Source organism: Lepidochelys kempii, chromosome 26 (genome assembly GCF_965140285.1).
Source record: "Lepidochelys kempii isolate rLepKem1 chromosome 26, rLepKem1.hap1, whole genome shotgun sequence".
Lineage (NCBI taxonomy): Eukaryota > Metazoa > Chordata > Testudines > Cheloniidae > Lepidochelys > Lepidochelys kempii.
Window position 1 is genome coordinate 8,418,669 of NC_136405.1, and position 9,636 is coordinate 8,428,304.

A 9,636-nucleotide genomic window follows, 5' to 3' on the forward strand; every position below is an offset into this window, starting at 1 on the left:
TAGGCCCCTCTGGGAAGCTACTTTTAGGATTTTCAAAGTTAATTAAGCCATTAGCAGGCATAGTAATGGGAGGATATTTGCTTAACCATGTGCTTTCAAGTCTGCTGAGTCTGGAGATGAAATCCTGGCCTCGTACACATCAGTGGGAGTTTTGCAACTGACTTCAGAGGGGGCCAGGATTTCACCCTCAGTGTTTCGATAGTTTTGCATGAAAATCTGGATCAGTATTCTGGTTTATTTCTGACATTAATATCCCTGCACCCATTCGCAAGCCAAATCCTATACATTGAAGTCTATGGAAGGGTTCTCATTGATATCGGTGGGCATTGGAACAAACTTGTTAGACCTTTACTTATTTTTTTTTTCCCTCCTAGATTATATTGGGGCCTGAATGTTGGTGCAGAAAATTATTTGCCTTTAAAGCAACATGGCCAGTGATGGTGTATCTGAATAAACACATTCACATTAGGCCTGAATAAAGACTGGGAGCGGATGGGTCATTACAAAAACTAATTTGCCCCTACTGTTACTCACACCTTCTTGTCAATTGTTTGAAGTGGGCCACCCTGTTTACACTGGCCTCATTACCACTACAAAAGTGATTTTTCCTCCTTTGGTATTCTACTGTTGAGAATAACCCACTTCCACTTTAACTGAATTATCTCGTTAGCACCAACCCCCCCACCCCCACTTGGTAAGGCAACTCCCATCTTTTCATGTACTGTGTATATATATATATATACACACACGCGCACACATCTGCCTACTGTTTTTTTCCCCACTCTGTGCATCTGATGAAGTGGGTTTTAGCCCACAAAAGCTTGTGCCCAAATAAATTTGTTAGTCTCTAAGGTGCCACAAGGACTCCTCGTTGTTTTTGCTGATACAGACTAACATGGCTACCACACAAACAAATAATAATAGAGAGGCTTAGGAACAACGTTGGGAAAACCAGTATGGAAAGTGTCTCTCTCTCTCTCTCACACACACACACACTCATGCAAAACATTTGTCTTCTGGCTAGCGCCAACTCCCCAGAACCCAACTTTTCTGAAGACTCTAAAATAGCTAATATTATCCCTCAAATGTCCATTTGCACAGTTGCCTCTGCATTTCCATGGCAGGGAGAGGAAGAGAAAACTCCAGGAAGACCACTATGGACCTTGCTATGCCAATCTAATTAACCTGGAAGGCATTCAGGTACAGTGGTAGTGGCGGGCAAAACCGTCAAGTAAGTAGATAGATACAAGAGGGCTGTTTGTGTGGTATATACGGACTGACTTGAAGCGCTAGATGTTTCATGAGAAAACTTGTTTCCAGTAGTTGTTCGACCCAAGTTCGCTGACTGAACGGATGGGATAATTCGAAGCTTCAGGTAAGCACGGAACCAGTCAAACCAAATCAAACCTCTAAGGGTCAGCTGGTGTAAATCAATGTAGCTCGACTGACCGCAACATTTAGTGCCGCTCTGCAGAGGTACACATGGAAATGATGACAGAGAGAGTGGGTCTAGCTCCAACATCTATACCACAACCAGACAGTGGAGAAAGAATGCCACAGGATGTGTTTTTCATCTGAAGCTGAATACCTGATTTCAAAGAAGCAGATATAAGACCTATGTACAGACGATTGGAGTCACTAATAAAAGTGTATGAACACAAATGGGCAGGAATACAAGGGCCCAGGGGCACCGGAATGGGGGGTGGGTGGGTGGGGAGGGGGGCAGAAGCCATGGCGCCCCACACTTTTGAAAGTGGGAGGGTTATGCTCTCCCCCTTTTTACCGTCCGTAAGGATGGGCAACGGGGAGGAGGGGGGATCTTGCGGGGGAAGGGCAGCACTGGGGCAGGGGCTCAGGAGAAAGAAGTAGCATTGGGCAGAGGCTTGGGGGAAGGGGCAGCGCGGGGTGTGGCCACGGTTCAGGCACCGGTGGCCCCCCACTGTTAGGAAGCTTCTGCTGCCCTGACGAAAGCCTGGTTATTGATGATCCTTAAACCAGCCATGTACAGAATAGATTTGAATCAGTTTGGGTCTCCATACCTATGTGGTAATCTCTTTAAACAGGGATCATTCTTTCGCAAGGAATTCTGAGGCTCAAAGGGTACGTCTACACTGCAGAGGGGACCATCCCGCCCAACTTGGGTCGACAGACTCGAGCTAGCTCCGTGTGGACTAGCCCACTGACAATAACAGTGCGGATGTTCAGGCACCGGGGGTGGCTTGGGCTAGCCACCTGAGTCCAAGCCTGCGCAGACTCCTTGGGGCTGAGCTTGGGTGCCGGTGTCGCAACGTGAAAGTAAAAGAGCTCATGTAGCTGCAGGATCTCATAGGGAACAGAGCAGATAATTAACCTCCATAAGAAAATTTCGTGATTAACGACCCAGAGCGAATGTGACATAGGTGTAATGAGTCTATCAAAAGATTCGTCTCTAAGAATGGGTAAATAATGGTCATTTTGGTTTGTGTGAGAGGAAGCAAGGCTGAAGGATGATGCTTTATATTTAATTAAAGAGTAAATGGCAAATGAAAACCTTGAGGAAATATCAGGTCAAATGCACTAGCGGCATAAAGTGGGCACAAATCTTTGCCTTTGATGCTCACTTATGCTGCTAGTAATCTGTCCCATTGTGTTTAGATGTAATGTTGCTGTTATACCACCTATTTATCACCTCTAATATGCTACTAAGAAATAAAGCGCTCAGGTTTGCTAGAATTTATTTCCTTCTCTATTGATTGTCTCCCACATGGAAACATACAATTTGTTGCTGCGTAGAATCGCTTATTACAGATTCATAGATTCCAAGGCCAGACGGGACCACTGTGATCATCTTGTCTGACCTCCTGGATAACACAGGCCAGGGAACTTCCCCGACACAGTATCAGAGATGGGCCTAAATAGCAGAGTCCAGACTGTGGCTTGCAGTCTGAACGCCCTCAAAGGTTGGGGGCATTTGGGTCTGGGGTTTTGTTTTGGCCCTTTTTCTAACTATGATGCCCCCAGAATCTCAGGGACTCCCAGTAAGGTCATTGGGACCTTTTCCCTTTACGCAGCAGCCGTGGGATTGGGCCCTAACGGGAGAAAAATGAAGGCCGGGAGCTATCAGAAGTTATCCTGCAGTGAAGTTCTATGTGGAACAGGCAAGGATTGAAATCTTCCCTTTCTGCGTTCTGACATTGGACCAGCGCTTGGGGAAACTTTACTGCTCTCGCGAGCATTCGTACCATTCCCAAAGGTCAAGTTCACCTAGGCCATGATTCAGCAAGGCACTTACACACATGTCTAACTTTAATCCCGGGAGCATTCCCATTGGTTTTGCAGACTTGGCTGTGGAACTCAGGTCTGACTATCAGGCACTGGAAGCCACTGCCTCTGTTATCAGCCTTGGATAGCGCTGAAGGCTTTGCATTTTCATACCTGACACTCAGCTCAAAGGCTTTCACCTACATCTCTGCTAATGGCCAATGTACAGGATCTTACTGTTAATGGGATGTGCCTGCAAAAAGTAAGCATTTCTTTTCTGCTATATTTAAATGGATGCACTAGAAAACTGATGCCAGATGTTAAACCAAATTCTTCTGAAATCAATGGAGTCGTGCCAGCAGAGAATTTGGTCAGTTTTATGAAACTTGAAGGTGGATAAACAGTGATTGGCTGACCTAATTGTTTGGATATCAAGAGGCAGATTCTGATCTCAGTTGTACCAAGGTAAATCCACTGAAATCAATGGAGTGAAAGGATTCCAGAGTTACACCTGTATATATCTTCCTACTGTATTTCCACTGCATGTATCCGATGAAGTGGGTTTTAGCCCACGAAAGCTTATGCTCAAATAAATCTGTTAGTCTCTAAGATGCCACAAGTACTCCTGTTCTTACCACCTGCAGAACTGAGATTGGAATTGGGCCTCAAGTTCTGTGTTTGTTTCTCAATTGCCTACATACCAAGAAAGCAGACAAATTGTCTTCACTGAGGGAGCAACACATATTAAAACAGAGTGCAAATACTTAGCAGCCAGTGTCTGACACGGATTCAAGTTAAGGAGCATCTCTCTCTAGCAGTTGCCCCATTAACTACAGTGGATTTGCTAGCAGAAGTTTATTGTACTCACTTAAGGGTGCAATTTACCCCTGCACAGAGGGTCACCAGAAGAGCTAAATACCACTGAAGTCCCATTTAATGCCTCTAAATAGGGCTTAAGTGATGCATAGGCTCTTATGCTGTCTCTGTGCACCAGGGTGAATTGTACCTTGACGAGAGCATAGTCTCAGGCCGTCACTTATCTTTGTAATCTCTTTCCCTAGCAAGGGGATAGTAGTCGATTTTTTGTTTCTACCACAGTATTTTCCTAGCAAACTACTCCTAATAACAAGTTGACAAAAAATTCCGTCAAGTCATCAGGAAAGGCTAAATTTGATTGTTTGCATCTGCAGGACGATAGGTTGGAGGTCCAAATCTGGCATCTTTCACACACAGAAAATACAAAAAAAAATTTGTTTTCTAAAAAATGTTTTGAAAAAAATACCCCCAACATTTTTGGATGACAAACAAATGAAAGGAAGTTTGTTTTGGCTTTTCATATCCAGGTTTGGGTTGTTCACGTCTTTCTCTCATTTTTTTTGCCACCAAAACCAAAAAGAAGGAAAGAAAGAAAGAAAGAGGAGGGGATGAAAGAGAGAGAAAGTGAAAAACAACCAACCGACCACCCACTCACTGAAAACAAAACCAAAAAAGTCTGTTGAAACCGTTTTCAGTTTTGTGATTGAAAAAGCAAAACATTAAAAAATATTTCAGGGGAAAAAAAAAGACCATTTGTCATCAGCAAAACGGTTCTAACAAAACTTCTTGCCCATTTCTACTGCGGGGCACCAATGACCATAGTTATCCGTAAGAGGTTTGTCTCTGATGCATTTTGTTCAGCTGCATCTCGAATTCAGGCTCTGCCTTTGGGTCTCTAGGACTGCAGCACTATCACTGAAACGACCAGGAATATTGTTGTTTCAGAAAACAGAAGTTTAGAATGACCTTCCCCCACCGCTTGTTTTAATAAAGTCTTTCTTGATAAAACTTTTAACCATATTTTCTTTCCTACAGTTCACCTCTAGATGGCACTTGCATACCACAAGAGCCAAAGAGGAAAATGTGATCTGACTGCAGAGGCCAGCAATAGGACATAAATCTAACTAAAATACACTAGAAGTTTCTGACTCACTTTACAGAAGAACTAGTTGTTGGAATTATTTTGCTGCAGTCGGAAGGGAAAGGTGCTTTTGTGTAGGTTCCTGTACAGGACAAAATGAACATACGTCTCTTCAGACCATATTTCCCGTGATCAAAATAATTGCTGGGAGGAGCGGTATGAGTCTCTTACAACTTTTATGGCTCCCCATCAGCATGGTATCTGAGTGCCTCACCAACATACATGATCCCCAAACATCCCCATGTATACAGGCTGAGGCACAGGGAGGTTAAGTAATTTGCCCACGGTCAGAGAGTATGTGGCAGAGTCAGAAAAAATAAAAAAAACAAGCCACCTGCCTCCCAGTACTGAGCCTTAACCATTACACCATCCTACTTTCCTTATCCTGAGTCTTGGAACATGCAGAGCATGCCCAGAATATACTGAATTATAGAGCCATTGGGAGTTGAGTGTGTTTGGCAACTCAACGGACTGGATTACGGGAGAACAAAGGCAGAGTTTCTTTTGTGTATATTTAAAACTATTGATTGGGTGTTTAATAGAGCCATCCCCATATTTCATTTGCAGTGATAAACAGCACATTCTTCTCTTAGCTTACCTACTTTTTAGTGGGCTATAGATAGGACCATGTGGAAAACTAACACTCAGGGTGCAGATACGTTAATTCTGATGTCCTACCTACTCAAAACCAATCCCGATAATAGCATGGAAAAGAAGGGTGAAAGCCTGGTCCCACTGAAGACAACGACAGAATTCCTATTGACGTCAACAGAGCCGGTGTTTTTAACATCTGAGAATCATATTCTCTGTGTGTATATAAAGTCTGCTGCAGTTTCCACGGTATGCATCCGATGAAGTGAGCTGTAGCTCACGAAAGCTCATGCTCAAATAAATTGGTTAGTCTCTAAGGTGCCACAAGTACTCCTTTTCTTTTTGCGAATACAGACTAACACGGCTGTTACTCTGAAACCTGTCATTATGCAAGGCACTGCATTTAGCCGTATGGAGTGGAAATCTATCAACTGCATGAAAAAACTTGTACAGATACAGACAGACATCATCTTCCTTTCCAAATGCAAACAGATGGACATCGTACCAAAAGGACTGAAGGTAAAAAATCCATTACAATCTACATACCACACAGACTATGCTGACAGCTTGTGCCACACACTCTCAAAGAAACTGCGGAATCACCTGATCAACATCCTCTACAGCAAACAGGGAAAGATTAAGAATGAGCTCTCAAAAATGGATACTCTCATAAAAAACCAACCTTCCACACAAACTTCCTCGTGGCTGGACTTTACTAAAACTAGACAAGCCATTTACAACGCACACTTTGCTTCTCTACAAAAGAAAAAAGACACTAAACTTTCCAAACTACTACATGCTACAAGGGGCCACAGCAGTGGTTCCCTCAACCCACCTAGCAATATTGTTAACCTATCCAACTATACTTTCAGCCCAGCAGAAGCAGCTGTTCTATCTCGGGGCCTCTCCTTCTGCCCCTCCACCCCCACGAACATGATAGAGTTCTGTGGTGACCTAGAATCCTATTTTCGACGTCTCCGACTCAAGGAATATTTCCAAAATACCTCTGAACAACATACTAATCCACAGAGGTCTCCCTACCAACACTACAGAAAGAGGGATTCTAGGTGGACTCCTCCTGAAGGTCGAAACAGCAGACTGGACTTCTACATAGAGTGCTTCCGCCAACGTGCACGGGCTGAAATTGTGGAAAAGCAGCATCACTTGCCCCATAACCTCAGCCATGCGGAACGCAATGCCATCCACAGCCTCAGAAACAACTCTGACATCATAATCAAAAAGGCTGACAAAGGAGATGCTGTTGTCATCATGAATAGGTCGGAATATGAACAAGAGGCTGCTCGGCAGCTCTCCAACACGAGTTTCTACAAGCCATTACCCTATGATCCCACTGAGAGTTACCAAAAGCAACTACAGCATTTGCTCAAGAAACTTCCTGAAAAAGCACAAGATCAAATCCGCACAGACACACCCCTGGAACCCCGACCTGGGATATTCTATCTACTACCCAAGATCCATAAACCTGGAAATCCTGGGCGCCCCATCATCTCAGGCATTGGCACCCTGACAGCAGGATTGTCTGGCTATGTAGACTCCCTCCTCAGGCCCTACGCTACCAGCACTCCCAGCTACCTTCGAGACACCACTGACTTCCTGAGGAAACTTCAATCCATCGGTGAGCTTCCTGATAACACCATCCTGGCCACTCTGGATGTAGAAGCCGTCTACACCAACATTCCACACAAAGATGGACTACAAGCCGCCAGGAACACTATCCCCGATAATGTCACGGCTAACCTGGTGGCTGAACTTTGTGACTTTGTCCTTACCCATAACTATTTCACATTTGGGGAGAATGTATACCTTCAGATCAGCGGCACTGCTATGGGTACCCGCATGGCCCCACAGTATGCCAACATTTTTATGGCTGATTTAGAACAACGCTTCCTCAGCTCTCGTCCCCTAAAGCCCCTACTCTACTTGCGCTATATTGATGACATCTTCATCATCTGGACCCATGGAAAAGAAGCCCTTGAGGAATTCCACCATGATTTCAACAATTTCCATCCCACCACCAACCTCAGCCTGGTCCAGTCCACACAAGAGATCCACTTCCTGGACACTACAGTGCTAATAAACAATGGTCACATAAACACCACCCTATACCGGAAACCTACTGATCGCTATTCCTACCCGCATGCCTCCAGCTTTCACCCTGACCACACCACACGATCCATCGTCTACAGCCAAGCTCTGCGATACAACTGCATTTGCTCCAACCCCTCAGACAGAGACAAACACCTACAAGATCTCTGTCAAGCTTTCTTTCAACTACAATACCCACCTGCAGAAGTAAAGAAACAGATTGATAGAGCCAGAAGAGTTCCCAGAAGTTACCTACTGCAGGATAGGCCTAACAAAGAAAATAACAGAACGCCACTAGCCGTCACCTTCAGCCCCCAACTAAAACCCCTCCAATGCATTATTAAGGATCTACAACCTATCCTAAAGGATGACCCAGCACTCTCACAAATCTTGGGAGACAGGCCAGTCCTTGCCTACAGACAGCCCCGCAACCTGAAGCAAATACTCACCAACAACCACGTACCACACAACAGAACCACTAACCCAGGAATCTATCCTTACAACAAAGCCCGTTGCCAATTGTGCCCACATATCTATTCAGGGGACACCATCAAAGGGCCTAGTAACATCAGCCACACTATCAGAGGCTCGTTCACCTGCACATTCACCAATGTGATATATGCCATCATGTGCCAGCAATGCCCCTCTGCCATGTACATTGGTCAAACTGGACAGTCTCTACGTAAAAGAATAAATGGACACAAATCAGATGTCAAGAATTATAACATTCATAAACCAGTCGGAGAACACTTCAATCTCTCTGGTCACGCAATCACAGACATGAAGGTCGCTATCTTAAAACAAAAAAACTTCAAATCCAGACTCCAGCGAGAAACTGCTGAATTGGAATTCATTTGCAAATTGGATACTATTAATTTAGGCTTAAATAGAGACTGGGAGTGGCTAAGTCATTATGCAAGGTAGCCTATTTCCTCTTGTTTTTTCCTACCCTACCCCCCCCCCCCCCCCCAGATGTTCTGGTTTAACTTGGATTTAAACTTGGAGAGTGGTCAGTTTGGATGAGCTATTACCAGCAGGAGAGTGAGTTTGTGTGTGTATGGGAGTGGGGGGGGGGGGTGAGAAAACCTGGATTTGTGCTGGAAATGGCCCACCTTGATTATCATGCACTTTGTAGGGAGAATGGTCACTTTGGATGAGCTATTACCAGCAGGATAGTGAGTTTGTGTGTGTGGTTTTTGGGAGGGGGGTGAGGGGGTGAGAGAACCTGGATTTGTGCAGGAAATGGCCCAACTTGATTATCATGCACATTGTGTAAAGAGTTGTCACTTTGGATGGGCTATCACCAGCAGGAGAGTGAATTTGTGTGGGGGGGTGGAGGGTGAGAAAACCTGGATTTGTGCTGGAAATGGCCCAACCTGATGATCACTTTAGATAAGCTATTACCAGCAGGACAGTGGGGTGGGAGGAGGTATTGTTTCATATTCTCTGTGTATATATAAAGTCTGCTGCAGTTTCCACTGTATGCATCCGATGAAGTGAGCTGTAGCTCACGAAAGCTCATGCTCAAATAAATTGGTTAGTCTCTAAGGTGCCACAAGTACTCCTTTTCTTTTTGCGAATACAGACTAACACGGCTGTTACTCTGAAACATGAAAAGTAGGAACATTCAAACAGAGACAGTGAAAAGGAACTACAAGGAGATGTGAATGCAGCAAAGAAACACGGGGAAATCATGTATACCTTGGGCTCCTAACTTTACAGTAACTACAGGTAAAGATCCA